This window comes from Ascaphus truei, chromosome 21 (genome assembly GCF_040206685.1).
Source record: "Ascaphus truei isolate aAscTru1 chromosome 21, aAscTru1.hap1, whole genome shotgun sequence".
Taxonomy (NCBI): domain Eukaryota; kingdom Metazoa; phylum Chordata; class Amphibia; order Anura; family Ascaphidae; genus Ascaphus; species Ascaphus truei.
Window position 1 is genome coordinate 23,194,847 of NC_134503.1, and position 17,352 is coordinate 23,212,198.

A 17,352-nucleotide genomic window follows, 5' to 3' on the forward strand; every position below is an offset into this window, starting at 1 on the left:
CCTAACATTATACTACTTTACACTGCTCCCTAACATTATACTACTTTACATGGCTCCCCTAACATTATACTACTTTACACTGATCCCCTAACTTTATAGTACTTTACACTGCTCCCCTAATATTATACTACTATACACTGCTCCGCTAAAATTATAGTACTTTACACTGTTTCGCTAACATTATACTACTTTACACTGCTCCCCTAACATTATACTACTTTACACTGATCCCCTAACATTATAGTACTTTACACTGCTCCCCTAACATTATGCTACTTTACACTGCTCCCTAACATTATACTACTTTACACTGTACCGCTAACATTATACTACTTTACACTGCTCCCTAACATTATACTACTTTACACTGCTCCCCTAACATTATACTACTTTACACTGCTCCCCTAACATTATACTACTTTACACTGCTCCCTAACATTATACTACTTTACACTGCTCCCCTAACATTATACTACTTTACACTGCTCCCTAACATTATACTACTTTACACTGTTCCGCCAACATTATACTACTTACACTGCTCCCCTAACATTATACTACTTTACACGGCTCCCCTAACATTATACTACTATATACTGCTCCGCTAACATTATAGTACTTTACACTGATCCCCTAACATTATACTACCTTACACTGCTCCCCTAACATTATACTACTTTACACTGTTCCGCTAACATTATACCACTTTACACTGTTCCGCTAACATTATACTACTTTACACTGCTCCCCTAACATTATACTACTTTACACTGCTCCGCTAATATTATACTACTTTACACTGTTCCGCTAACATTATACCACTTTACACTGTTCCGCTAACATTATACCACTTTACACTGTTCCGCTAACATTATACTACTTTACACTGCTCCCTAACATTATACTACTTTACACTGATCCCTAACATTATACTACTTTACACGGCTCCCCTAACATTATACTACTATACACTGCTCCCCTAACATTATACTACTTTACACTGTTTCACTAACATTATACTACTCCCTAACATTATACTACTTTACACTGCTCCCCTAACATTATACTACTTTACACTGTTCCACTAACATTATACTACTTTACACTGCTCCCTAACATTATACTACTTTACATTGCTCCCTAACATTATACTACTTTACACTGTTCCGCCAACATTATACTACTTTACACTGCTCTCCTAACATTATACTACTTTATACTGCTCCCCTAACATTATACTACTTTACACTGCTCCCCTAACATTATATTACTTTACACTGCTCCCCTAACATTATACTACTCCCTAACATTATACTACTTTACACTGCTCCCTAACATTATACTACTTTACACGGCTCCCCTAACATTATACTACTTTACACTGCTCCCCTAACATTATACCACTTTACACTGCTCCCCTAACATTATACTACTTTACACTGCTCCCTAACATTATACTACTTTACACTGCTCCCCTAACATTATACTACTTTACACTGCTCCCCTAACATTATACCACTTTACACTGCTCCCCTAACATTATACCACTTTACACTGCTCCCCTAACATTATACCACTTTACACTGCTCCCCTAACATTATACCACTTTACACTGCTCCCCTAACATTATACCACTTTACACTGCTCCCCTAACATTATACTACTTTACACTACTCCCCTAACATTATACCACTTTACACTGCTCCCTAACATTATACCACTTTACACTGCTCCCCTAACATTATACCACTTTACACTGCTCTCTAACATTATACTACTTTACACTGCTCCCCTAACATTATACCACTTTACACTGCTCCCCTAACATTATACTACTTTACACTACTCCCCTAACATTATACCACTTTACACTGCTCCCTAACATTATACCACTTTACACTGCTCCCCTAACATTATACCACTTTACACTGCTCTCTAACATTATACTGTACTACTTTACACTGCTCCCCTAACATTATACCACTTTACACTGCTCCCCTAACATTATACCACTTTACACTGCTCCCCTAACATTATACCACTTTACACTGCTCCCCTAACATTATACCACTTTACACTGCTCCCCTAACATTATACCACTTTACACTGCTCCCCTAACATTATACCACTTTACACTGCTACCCTAACATTATACCACTTTACACTGCTCCCCTAACATTATACTACTTTACACGGGTCCCCTAACATTATACTACTATACACGGCTCCGCTAACATTATACTACTTTACACGGGTCCCCTAACATTATACTACTTTACACTGCTCCCCTAACATTATACTACTTTACACTGTTCCACTAATATTATACTACTTTACACGGCTCCCCTAACATTATATTACTTTACACTGCTCCCTAACATTATACTACTATACACTGCTCCGCTAACATTATACTACTTTACACTGCTCCCCTAACATTATATTACTTTACACTGCTCCCCTAACATTATACTACTTTACACTGCTCCCCTAACATTATACCACTTTACACTGCTCCCCTAACATTATACCACTTTACACTGCTCCCCTAACATTATACCACTTTACACTGCTCCCCTAACATTATACCACTTTACACTGCTCCCCTAACATTATACCACTTTACACTGCTCCCCTAACATTATACTACTTTACACGGCTCCCCTAACATTATACTACTTTACACTGCTCCCCTAACATTATATTACTTTACACTGCTCCCTAACATTATACTACTTTACACTGCTCCCCTAACATTATACTACTTTACACGGCTCCCCTAACATTATACTACTTTACACTGCTCCCTAACATTATACTACTTTACACTGTTCCCCTAACATTATACTACTTTACACTGCTCCCCTAACATTATACTACTTTATACTGCTCCCCTAACATTATACTACTTTACACTGCTCCCCTAACATTATACTACTTTACACTGCTCCCCTAACATTATACTACTTTATACTGCTCCCTAACATTATACTACTTTACACTGCTCCCCTAACATTATACCACTTTACACTGCTCCCCTAACATTAAACTACTTTATACTGCTCCCCTAACATTATACTACTATACACTGCTCCGCTAACATTATACTACTTTACACTGCTACCCTGACATTATACTACTTTACACTGCTCCCCTAACATTATACTACTTTATACTGCTCCCTAACATTAAACTACTTCACACTGCTCCCTAACATTATTCCACTTTACACTGCTCCCCTAACATTATATTACTTTACACTGCTCCCCTACCATATACAGAGTTTATTTACAACAAAAGAAGTGTGACTCATTAGTTTAAGTATGCATTTTTTGCTACAGCACTCAGCACTGATAGGAGGAAGCCTAACAAAATATGCTATAAATAAGAGCTTAGGCTGGGATTGTGCCAGAAGCTTCTCCATGGACCGTGCAGATGCCTGGCCAAGAATTCCCCTCACTCTCTCGGGATCAGACAAGACTGATTGGGGCTTCCCCGGGTGTTTGGAGCTTTTTTCCTGTTCTATGGTGTTTAGCTGTGCAAGCTGAAACTGAGAACATAACCGAAACATCCTATAAGAAGAAGACAGACCCATTGCTCATTGGGTAATAATCAGAGTAAGATAAATATCCCAGAGCAGCCGTGAACAATGTTATTCTTGTTAGAAAAATGGCTCTATACAGAATATTAGAATAATTGTTATATGTTTAGAAAAAGAGGAACTATAAATAAAGAGAACCTCCATATCTATGCTCCATTGTATAGTAGTAGCAATTGGTCTGTCTTCTATTCTCATCCTCCATTTGAAAGGTTCGTTGTTTTTATTGTGTTGTCTTTCATGTCTTTTTATATTTTTTCCTTCAGGCTTAGTATTTGGTCAAATATTTACACACTATGTTTAACATTGTCGATCGCCATTTCCGCTGTTGATTTCGGCCCTCCGCACGCAGCACTGTGTTGACATTTTACGGACACCTGATTGGAGGCTGCTCTCCACCAATGGGAGTGCTCCGATTAGCATTTCGCGCCAATTTCATCGTGCATCACTCAGTGTTGGGGGCGGGGGGTCTTCTATAATAGTAGGAATCTGGCGAGACGCGAACATACTCTTTGATAAAGGGCTTCTTGCCTGAAACGCGTCAGAGTGGTTCATTTGCGTGTCACCAAGTATACCATGGAATAAAGGTATTTTTAACCTAATTTTTGCTGGTGTCTAGTCCCATTTCTTGCAGCTGTGCTCCATTTTTGGTCCTTATGGACAATTTCTTCTACTGCTGAATCGCGTGATGCACGTAACAGATGGACTGCTACTAATGTGAGTACTATTTCTCTACTTATGGTTGGGGAGTTCAGACCCTTACAATAGATGCTATTCCATGGGGACCTTATTAGTGGTATATTCATACAGGACTTATACTTCCATACCACTATATGGACTGTTTCATTATTTACCCCAATAGGAATTTCTATGCATCGGGTATTTAGTCTCACTATTCTTTATTGAAGTTCATCAGAAACCTACAACATTATTATTCAAGCATTTATGGATATATGTGTTCCCTTGTTCAACTGAGCACCGTTCTCTGGGTTTGGTTCCTATACACACTCTTTACACTTACTTTATACTACTGCCCTAACATTCCTACTCCACTAACATTATATTACTTTGCTAATAGTATACTACTGCCCTAACATTACACTACTTTTCTTTACACTACTGCTCTTACATTACTACTCCGCTAACATTATACTACTTTACACTACTCCACTAACATTATATTACTTTGCTAACAGTATACTACTGCCCTAACATTACACTACTTTTCTTTACACTACTGCTCTTACATTACTACTCCGCTAACATTATACTACTTTACACTACTCCGCTAACATTATACTACTTTACACTACTCCACTAACATTATATTACTTTGCTAACAGTATACTACTGCCCTAACATTACACTACTTTTCTTTACACTACTGCTCTTACATTACTACTCCGCTAACATTATACTACTTTACACTACTCCACTAACATTATATTACTTTGCTAACAGTATACTACTTAATACTACTGTGCTAACATTACTACTGCCCTAACATTACACTACTTTATACTACAGTACTGCCCTAACATTACTACTCCGCTAACATTATACTACTTTATACCACTCCACTAACATTATATTACTTTGCTAACAGTATACTACTTTATTCTACTGCGCTAACATTACTACTCCGCTAACATTATACTACTTTATACTATTCTGATACCACTAGGGTTGCTAGCTGTCTCCTCCAAAAATATTGGACACAATGGTGAAAGGTGCGATGCGCTCGAGAAAAGTCGTGGGGAGGTATGTTATTTATAAAGGATCTGACCGGTACGTCATTTTTTCTATATTTTACTCCAATTATGCACCAATTTTCCCCAGTTTGCACATATTCATATTCTATTTCGTAGAAACATTATGGAGAGGGGTCTGGGATGGAGCGCTCTCCCCAGAGGTTTTTTTCTTTTATACAAAACACGATATGAAATGGTGCAAATTTGGACTGAAATTTAGCAAAAATGACGTAACGGACAGATACTTTATAAAGAATATACCTGCAGCTATACAGACCCATGGCGAGCAATACTGATCTTAATGCTCCTCACACATATTCCAACATTGTTGCATCCCTCTCCCCTCATCCTCTCTCAACTGCCCCTTATCCTCTCTCCCCCGTCCGTACCCACCCCCAATATCCTCTCCTCCCTCCTCCCTGTCATTCTCACGCCCACAGGATAGTCACAGAAAACACACACCAAGACAAAACAGGATAAATACACACCCTCACCCAGACTCGCCTCTCTCTGCTCCATGCTTTTTCCTCCTCTCCTTTGCCCCACTCCCAGGCTCCTGACACCTCCTCCTGATTGGCTACTGCTATTGCTGGGTAATGCAGTCAATCAGGATGGAGGAAGCTGCCCAGGCGCCTAGGAACAGCCCTGCTTCCCCCTGGTTGGGAAAATCCTGCGCCCCCTCCCCCCCCTCCTAGCCGGTCAGGTCACTATGTCCAAAGAGGTAATACCAGACACATACAAGTCCAGAATTACATTTCATTTTTTTAATGGATAGTGTCCAAATACAGGACAGTCCAGTTCATTACTGGACCCTTGGCAACCCTAGATACCATAATACTCCACTAACATTAGACTACTTTATACTACTCCACTGACATTATATTACTTTGTATTGTTCAACTAACAATAACAATATAGTGTAACAACACATTGCAGGTCTATCCTACCTCTCCTAACACAGCACATTGCAGGTCTATCCTACCTCTCCTAACACAGCACATTGCAGGCCTATCCTACCTCTCCTAACACAGCACATTGCAGGCCTATCCTACCTCTCCTAACACAGCACATTGCAGGGCTATCCTACCTCTCCTAACACAGCACATTGCAGGCCTATCCTACCTCTCCTAACACAGCACATTGCAGGCCTATCCTACCTCTCCTAACACAGCACATTGCAGGCCTATCCTACCTCTCCTAACACAGCACATTGCAGGCCTATCCTACCTCTCCTAACACAGCACATTGCAGGCCTATCCTACCTCTCCTAACACAGCACATTGCAGGGCTATCCTACCTCTCCTAACACAGCACATTGCAGGCCTATCCTACCTCTCCTAACACAGCACATTGCAGGGCTATCCTACCTCTCCTAACACAGCACATTGCAGGCCTATCCTACCTCTCCTAACACAGCAGATTGCAGGCCTATCCTACCTCTTCTAACACAGCATATTGCAGGCCTATCCTACCTCTTCTAACACAGCACATTGCAGGCCTATCCTACCTCTTCTAACACAGCATATTGCAGGCCTATCCTACCTCTTCTAACACAGCATATTGCAGGCCTATCCTACCTCTTCTAACACAGCACATTGCAGGCCTATCCTACCTCTTCTAACACAGCACATTGCAGGTCTACCCTACCTCTTCTAACACAGCACATTGCAGGCTTATCCTACCTCCTCTAACACAGCACATTGCAGGCCTATCCTACCTCTTCTAACACAGCACATTGTAAGCCTATCCTACCTCTTCTAACACAGCACATAGCAGGCTTATCCTAACCCTAACACAGCACATTGCAGGCTGATCCTACCTCTTCTAACACAGCACATTACAGGCTTATACTACCTCTCCTAACACAGCACATTGCAGGCCTATCCTACCTCTTCTAACACAGCACATTGCAGGGCTATCCTACCTCTTCTAACACAGCACATTGCAGGCTTATCCTACCTATTCTAACACAGCACATTGCAGGCCTATCCTACCTCTTCTAACACTGCATATTGCAGGCCTATCCTACCTCTCCTAATACAGCACATTGCAGGTCTATCCTACCTCTTCTAACACAGCACATTGCAGGCCTATCCTACCTCTCCTAACACAGCACATTGCAGGCTTATCCTACCTCTTCTAACACAGCACATTGCAGGCTTATTCTACCTCTTCTAACACAGCACATTGCAGGCTTATCCTAACCCTAACACAGCACATTGCAGGCATATCCTACCTCTCCTAACACAGCACATTGCAGGCTTATCCTACCTCTTCTAACACAGCACATTGCAGGCTTATCCTACCTCTTCTAACACAGCACATTGCAGGCTTATCCTAACCCTAACACAGCACATTGGAGGCTTATCCTACCTCTTCTAACACAGCACATTACAGGCTTATCCTACTTCTCCTAACACAGCACATTGCAGGGCTATCCTACCTCGTAACAGGAGGCAGAAGTGCCATACAGTAAAAGCGAATTAAATAAGGACAAATAGTCATTGTGATCAGAAATAGGGAGTCCTCTGGAAAAAAAGCTTAAGCAGCATAACTCCACAGAAATACTTCAAGCGTTGACTCAAATGAGAAGATATGTAGACTTTTTATCAAGATAAATGATTAATTGTTGTGAATTCTCATGAAAGGCATTAGCCAATGGGGCCAGTTTTGTACTAATTAAAGAACTAGTTCTTTTAATTCTTTTTTGTGCTGATAGTCAGTTTCCTTTAAAATGGTTCTGTGACATGTTTACACATCTCTCAAGCTGCCAGTGTTTTTAATTATTCTGTAAATGAAAACGCCCATTTTTCTCCATGCAGAAACACGATTACATAGCGGATTCTCTTATTTCCATTCTCTGGGATAAATCCAAGATGTGCTTGTTCAATCGCCTGCTGAAATATGTGACTAATGTTATTTATCTAGCTCAAGCTGCAAGAAGTCCCACTGCTGACATGCCCTGCCCTGCGCACTGCTGACATGCACTGCCCTGCGCACTGCTGACATGCACTGCCCTGCGCACTGCTGACATGCACTGCCCTGCGCACTGCTGACATGCACTGCCCTGCGCACTGCTGACATGCACTGCCCTGCGCACTGCTGACATGCACTGCCCTGCGCACTGCTGACATGCACTGCCTTATACACTGCTGACGTACACTGCCCTGTACATTGCAGACATGCACTGCCCTATGGACTGCCTACATGCCCTGCCCTGCACACGGCTGGCATGCCCTGCCCTGCCCTGCACACGGATGACATGCCCTGCCCACGGCTGACATGCCCTGCCCTGTACACTACTGACATAAACTGCCTTATACACTGCTGACATGCACTGCCCTGCACACTGCTAACATGCACTGCCCTGTACATTGCTGACATGCACTGCCCTGTACATTGCTGACATGCAGTGCCCTGTACTGTACACTGCTGACATACACTGCCTTATACACTACTGACATGCTCTGCCCTGCACACTGCTGACATGCCCTGCACTGCACACTGCTGACATGCCCTGCCCTGCACACTGCTGACATGCCCTGCCCTGCACACTGCTGACATGCCCTGCCCTGCACACTGCTGACATGCCCTGCCCTGCACACTGCTGACATGCCCTGCCCTGCACACTGCTGACATGCCCTGCCCAGCACACTGCTGACATGATATGCCCTGCACACGGCTGACATGCCCTGCCCTGCACACGGCTGACATGCACTGCCCTGCACACTGCTGACATGCCCTGCCCTGCACACTGCCGACATGCCCTGCCCTGCACACTGCCGACATGCCCTGCACACTGCTGAAATGACATGCCCTGCGCACTGCTGAAATGACATGCCCTGCGCACTGCTGACATGACATGCCCTGCGCACTGCTGACATGACATGCCCTGCACACGGCTGACATGCACTGCCCTGCACACGGCTGACATGCACTGCCCTGCACACTGCTGACATGACATGCCCTGCACACTGCTGACATGCCCTGCCCTGCACACTGCTGACATGCCCTGCCCTGCGCACTGCTGACATGACATGCCCTGCACACGGCTGACATGCACTGCCCTGCACATTGCTGACATTGCCCTGCCCTGCACACTGCTGACATGCACTGCCCTGCACATGGCTGACATTGCCCTGCCCTGCACACTGCTGACATGCACTGCCCTGCACATGGCTGACATTGCCCTGCCCTGCACACGGCTGACATGCACTGCCCTGCACACTGCTGACATGCCCTGCCCTGCCCTGCACACTGCTGACATGCGCTGCACACTTCTGACATGCGCTGCCCTGCACACTTCTGCCCTGCCCTGCACACTTCTGACATGCGCTGCCCTGCACACGGCTGACATGCCCTGCACACTGCTGACATGCCCTGCCCTGCACATGGCTGACATTGCCCTGCCCTGCACACTTCTGACATTGCCCTGCCCTGCACACTGCTGACATGCCCTGCCCTGCACACGGCTGACATGCACTGCCCTGCACACTGCTGACACGCTCTGCCCTGCACACGGCTGACATGCCCTGCCTTGCACACGGCTGACATGTCCTGCCCTGCACACTGCTGACATGTCCTGCCTTAGGCTGCGCTCAGGGTGCCGGCGTTGCTACGTGCGCGCACACGATCAGGACATTCTCATGTTAGAGAATGAGCTATAGCCAGGTAAATGCTCCTCCTGGCAGCCAAGTTGTGCGTTCACGCTGCTACAGGTTGGACAGACAAGTGAAATTGTCTTTCAGGATGCAGTAGCGTGACGTCAACGTCACGTGAGCTGGTTCAGCCAACGCCTCCCGCCACGCCCCCGATCACCTCCCTAATCTCCTGCAGCCCAGTACTGGGATGTTCACACATCGCCCGGGAGACGGCCGCGCGCAAGGGCAGGCACGTGTACTCCACGTCGCGACCCCGGCATCCTGAGCGCAGCCTTATACACTGCTGACGCGCACTGCCCTGCACACTGCTGACGCGCACTGCCCTGCACACTGCTGACCCGCACTGCCCTGCACACTGCTGACCCACACTGCCCTGCACACTGCTGACGCGCACTGCCCTGCACACTGCTGACGCGCACTGCCCTGCACACTGCTGACGCGCACTGCCGTGCACACTGCTGACGCGCACTGCCCTGCACACTGCTGACGCGCACTGCCCTGCACACTGCTGACGCGCACTGCCCTGCACACTGCTGACGCGCACTGCCCTGCACACTGCTGACGCGCACTGCCCTGCACACTGCTGACGCGCACTGCCCTGCACACTGCTGACGCGCACTGCCCTGCACACTGCTGACGCGCACTGCCCTGCACACTGCTGACGCGCACTGCCGTGCACACTGCTGACGCGCACTGCCCTGCACACTGCTGACGCGCACTGCCCTGCACACTGCTGACACGCACTGCCCTGCACACTGCTGACACGCACTGCCCTGCACACTGCTGACACGCACTGCCCTGCACACTGCTGACACGCACTGCCCTGCACACTGCTGACACGCACTGCCCTGCACACTGCTGACATGACATGCCCTGCCCTGCACACGGCTGACATGCCCTGCCCTGCACACGGCTGACATGCCCTGCCCTGCACACGGCTGACATGTCCTGCCTTAGGCTGCGCTCAGGGTGCCGGCGTTGCTACGTGCGCGCACACGATCAGGACATTCTCATGTTAGAGAATGAGCTATAGCCAGGTAAATGCTCCTCCTGGCAGCCAAGTTGTGCGTTCACGCTGCTACAGGTTGGACAGACAAGTGAAATTGTCTTTCAGGATGCAGTAGCGTGACGTCAACGTCACGTGAGCTGGTTCAGCCAACGCCTCCCGCCACGCCCCCGATCACCTCCCTAATCTCCTGCAGCCCAGTACTGGGATGTTCACACATCGCCCGGGAGACGGCCGCGCGCAAGGGCAGGCACGTGTACTCCACGTCGCGACCCCGGCATCCTGAGCGCAGCCTTATACACTGCTGACGCGCACTGCCCTGCACACTGCTGACGCGCACTGCCCTGCACACTGCTGACGCGCACTGCCCTGCACACTGCTGACGCGCACTGCCCTGCACACTGCTGACCCGCACTGCCCTGCACACTGCTGACGCGCACTGCCCTGCACACTGCTGACGCGCACTGCCCTGCACACTGCTGACGCGCACTGCCCTGCACACTGCTGACCCGCACTGCCCTGCACACTGCTGACCCGCACTGCCCTGCACACTGCTGACGCGCACTGCCCTGCACACTGCTGACGCGCACTGCCCTGCACACTGCTGACGCGCACTGCCGTGCACACTGCTGACGCGCACTGCCGTGCACACTGCTGACGCGCACTGCCCTGCACACTGCTGACGCGCACTGCCCTGCACACTGCTGACGCGCACTGCCCTGCACACTGCTGACGCGCACTGCCGTGCACACTGCTGACGCGCACTGCCCTGCACACTGCTGACGCGCACTGCCCTGCACACTGCTGACGCGCACTGCCCTGCACACTGCTGACGCGCACTGCCCTGCACACTGCTGACGCGCACTGCCCTGCACACTGCTGACGCGCACTGCCCTGCACACTGCTGACGCGCACTGCCCTGCACACTGCTGACGCGCACTGCCCTGCACACTGCTGACGCGCACTGCCCTGCACACTGCTGACGCGCACTGCCCTGCACACTGCTGACGCGCACTGCCCTGCACACTGCTGACGCGCACTGCCCTGCACACTGCTGACGCGCACTGCCCTGCACACTGCTGACGCGCACTGCCCTGCACACTGCTGACGCGCACTGCCCTGCACACTGCTGACACGCACTGCCCTGCACACTACTGACATGCCCTGCCCTGCACACTGCTGACATGACATGCCCTGCACACTGCTGACATGACATGCCCTGCCCTGCACACGGCTGACATGCCCTGCCCTGCACACGGCTGACATGCCCTGCCCTGCACACGGCTGACATGCCCTGCCCTGCACACGGCTGACATGCCCTGCCCTGCACACGGCTGACATGCACTGCCCTGCACACTGCTGACATGCCCTGCCCTGCACACTGCTGACATGCACTGCCCTGCACACTGCTGACATGCCCTGCCCTGCACACTGCTGACATGCCCTGCCCTGCACACTGCTGACATGCCCTGCACACTGCTGACATGCCCTGCACACTGCTGACATGCCCTGCCCTGCACACTGCTGACGTGCCCTGCCCTGCACACTGCTGACGTGCACTGCCCTGCACACTGCTGACATGCCCTGCCCTGCCCTGCCCTGCACACTGCTGACATGCACTGCCCTGCACACTGCTGACACACACTGCCCTGCACACTGCTGACATGCACTGCCCTGCACACTGCTGACATGCACTGCCCTGCACACTGCTGACATGCCCTGCCCTGCACACGGCTGACATGCCCTGCCCTGCACACGGATATATAAATGTAGCCAGATTTATTTTACCTACTGATATATCACAACATATCCTTTGCTAAATCTGCACATCATTGATATGCGCCGCACTGCACGTTACTGATACACAGCGCTCTGCGTGTTATTGATACACAGCGCTCTGCGCGTTACTGATACACGCCGCTCTGCACGTTACTGATACACGCCGCTCTGCACATTACTGATACACGCCGCTCTGCACATTACTGATACACGGCGCTCTGCACATTACTGATATACACTGCTCTGCACATCACTGATACACGCCGCACGTCACTGAAACACGCCGCTCTGCACGTCACTGATACACGCTGCTCTGCACATCACTGATACACGCTGCTCTGCATGTCACTGATACACGCGGCTCTGCACATCAATGATACACGCCGCTGCTTGAATGTCATATTCTCTCACGTGCTCTATTTTCTCCCCTCTTATTCTCTCCTAGTCCCTCTACAATCTGGCTTCCGCCCTGCTCACTCCACCGAAACAGTCCTCACTAAAAAAACTAAATGACTTCCATACACCCAAAGACAAAGGTCATTACACTTTCCTCATATTACTCGTCCTCTCTGCAGCCTTTGAAACTATGGATCACCTTCTCCATACTCTTGGTATTCATAACAGAGCTCTATCCTGGATTTCCCCTGGCCTCTCCCATCATACTTTCAGTGTCTCGTTTGCTAACACCTCCCCCTCTCTCGATCTCTCTGTGGGGGCGCCCCAGGGAGTGTGTCCTGGGACCTCTTAGCTTTCCTCTGTACACACACTCTTTAGGTGACCTAATCAAATCTCTTGGGTTCAAATATCACCTCTATGCTGATGACACTCAAATTTACCTTTCATTCCCTGACCTTACACCTGCGGTACCGTCTTTGCATGTCTCTCCGCTATATCGTCCTGGACAGCCCTCCGCCGACTCAAACTTAACATGTCAAAGACGGAGCTCCTCATACTTTCTCCCAAACCTGGCCCTACTACCCCCTCTACATTACTGTTGCCTGCACTATCATACACCCAGTATCACAAGCACGCTGCCTGACCAAGAAGCTTTCTAAACACAAATTGACCCAGAATATTGTACTGAGGCAATAATATCTGCAGTTAGTACAGTAATGGCGTATAAACCTGTATTTATGCCTATAATGATATATAATCTTGCAATACTGTACAGTACACTATTGGAGAAAGAGTGAGCCCTAGTACTATACACCTTTTAACATGCTGGATATGAGCATTATAACACTGCCCATTGGTAGGTGTTATAAAGCGTTGGATATGTCGATATGCGATGACCGCCTGTACTAGGATTCGTGCTATTAACCAATCAGTGCCCAAAGTGCTGCGTTTAGAGTTGGACGAACAAAGACATCTTATCCATAAACTTCTCTTCCAAAACTACCTGTGAAGGACACTGACCTGTCCGCGGAGCAGTCAGCATAGACTCCCGCAGCTGCCCACAATCTGACACTGCCCAGAACATGTAGGGTCAGCAGCTTCAGTTTACTTTACCCCCTATACATCCTGATTGTAGCAAAGAGTCACAGGACTCCCAGCACTGTAGAGGTTAATCCTTCTGGCTTGGAGAATGAGACAATAACGCAGAGGAATGACCAATCGGCAGCCATTTCCTATTTCCCTCAGATAATAATCAGAGTAAGCTTTCCTATAAATCAATCGCTATAGGAGTATTTATCACGCTCCATTTTGGGGAATGTCTCATTCAAGTCAACTGAAGTTAATGCATGCTAAGTAAGAGTGACAGTTACTCAGTTATTGTGCGAGAGTATAAATCACAGCCTTACTGCACGTAGCAATGTAAAGTAAGAGTGACAGTTACTCAGTTACTGTGTGTGAGAGTATAAATCACAGCCTTACTGCACATAGCAATGTAAAGTAAGTGACAGTTACTCAGTGTGTGAGAGTATAAATCACAGCCTTACTGCACGTAGCAATGTAAAGTAAGAGTGACAGTTACTCAGTTACTGTGTGTGAGAGTATAAATCACAGCCTTACTGCACATAGCAATGTAAAGTAAGAGTGACAGTTACTCAGTTATTGTGCGAGAGTATAAATCACAGCCTTACTGCACGTAGCAATGTAAAGTAAGAGTGACAGTTACTCAGTTACTGTGTGAGAGTATAAATCACAGCCTTACTGCACGTAGCAATGTAAAGTAAGTGACAGTTACTCAGTGTGTGAGAGTATAAATCACAGCCTTACTGCACGTAGCAATGTAAAGTAAGAGTGACAGTTACTCAGTTACTGTGTGAGAGTATAAATCACAGCCTTACTGCACGTAGCAATGTAAAGTAAGAGTGACAGTTACTCAGTTACTGTGTGAGAGTATAAATCACAGCCTTACTGCACATAGCAATGTAAAGTAAGAGTGACAGTTACTCAGTTACTGTGTGAGAGTATAAATCACAGCCTTACTGCACGTAGCAATGTAAAGTAAGTGACAGTTACTCAGTTACTGTGTGAGAGTATAAATCACAGCCTTACTGCACATAGCAATGTAAAGTAAGTGACAGTTACTCAGTGTGTGAGTATAAATCACAGCCTTACTGCACATAGCAATGTAAAGTAAGTGACAGTTACTCAGTTACTGTGTGAGAGTATAAATCACAGCCTTACTGCACATAGCAATGTAAAGTAAGTGACAGTTACTCAGTGTGTGAGAGTATAAATCACAGCCTTACTGCACGTAGCAATGTAAAGTAAGTGACAGTTACTCAGTTACTGTGTGTGAGAGTATAAATCACAGCCTTACTGCACGTAGCAATGTAAAGTAAGTGACAGTTACTCAGTTACTGTGCGAGAGTATAAATCACAGCCTTACTGCACGTAGCAATGTAAAGTAAGTGACAGTTACTCAGTTACTGTGTGAGAGTATAAATCACAGCCTTACTGCACGTAGCAATGTAAAGTAAGAGTGACAGTTACTCAGTTACTGTGTGAGAGTATAAATCACAGCCTTACTGCACATAGCAATGTAAAGTAAGTGACAGTTACTCGGTTACTGTGAGAGTATAAATCAAAGCCACAATAGCAATATTACTACAAGAAAACATTATTCTGCTGCTTTGTAATAAAAGGTTGAAAATAAAACGTCTCCATTGGAAAGCATGCGAAACATACATCATACCCTATTGTGATAATGATATCTTATTTTATGATCATAATCATATTTTCTCCTGATAATAAGGCTCATATGAGCCTTCCAAATCCTTATAAAACAAGATCACTTTTGGCTTCTCTTCATTTGCTCAGATCCCAGTGGATCCCCATCTTACACACCTTGGTATGACTCCCAGATCTCAGCAGATCCCCTCACATTAATTTACCCTATGGTCCCCAGTGGATCGCCACGTTAAACACATCGGTTGACCCCATTATGCATCATTATCTATGTTACACGAGATCACCCAAGGAAATGATCCCACCTCACAGAGACATGAGCGGATATGGGAGATATTCAAAGTATCATTACCTCCCTCGTTTCCAGAAGGGTTTGCAAAGCCTCACAATGGCATGATAAGGGTTAAAGAGAGGAATGTCAGGTGACGCAAGATCCCAGGTCTGGCAGCTCAGAGGGAGAGTGAGGAGAAGCTGCTGGGAAACGGGGACGTTTGTGGTAACTTGGAGAAGGGAGAAGGGGAAGAAAAGAACAACAGCACTAATTAGGGGAGCTGAGCTGTCAGAAAGCGACTGAATGGCTGAGTGCCAGCAAACATAACGAACAGACAATCAGCTGGACCGACAGAGGAGAGGAGACTGCTTCATTAGGGAGGAAAGAAAAGAAGAGTGAGGGAGAGAGTGGGACAGAGACAGAGATAGAGAGAGACAGAGAGAGACAGAGAGAGACAGAGAGAGAGAGAGAGAGAGAGAGAGAGAGAGAGAGAGAGAGAGAGAGAGAGAGAGAGAATGGGACAGAGAGAAAGGGAGAATGGGACAGAGAGAGAGAATTTGTCAGAGAGAGAATGGGACAGAGGGAGAATCGGACAGAGGGAGAATGGGACAGAGGGAGAATGGGACAGAGAGAGAGAGAGAGAATTGGTCAGAGAGAGAATGGGACAGAGGGAGAATGGGACAGAGGGAGAATGGGACAGAGAGACAGAGAGAGAGTGGGATATATATATATATATATATATATATATAGAGAGAGAGAGAGAGAGAGAGAGAGAGAGAGAGAGAGAGAGAGAGAGAGAGAGAGAGAGAGAGAGAGAGAGGGAGAGGGAGAGAGCGAGTGGGACAAAGGGAAAGAGAGAGTGGGACAGAGAAGGAGCGAGTGGGGACAGAGAGTGAGAGGGTGGGGACAGAGAGTGAGAGGGTGGGACAGAGAGTGAGCGACTGGGACAGAGAGGGAGCGACTGGGACCGAGAGGGAGCGACTGGGACCGAGAGGGAGCGACTGGGACCGAGAGGGAGCGACTGGGACCGAGAGTGAGAGGGTGGGACAGAGAGTGAGAGGGTGGGACAGAGAGGGAGCGACTGGGACCGAGAGGGAGCGACTGGGACCGAGAGGGAGCGACTGGGACCGAGGGGGAGCGAGTGGGAC

General features: G+C 47.5%; 1 protein-coding gene across 8 annotated transcripts in view; it reads right to left on the reverse strand.

Moving 5' to 3' along the window:
* DENND1A (DENN domain containing 1A) overlaps nucleotides 1-17,352 on the reverse strand; it is a 514,179-nt gene that overhangs the window by 20,185 nt on the left and 476,642 nt on the right. The window lies entirely within an intron of this gene.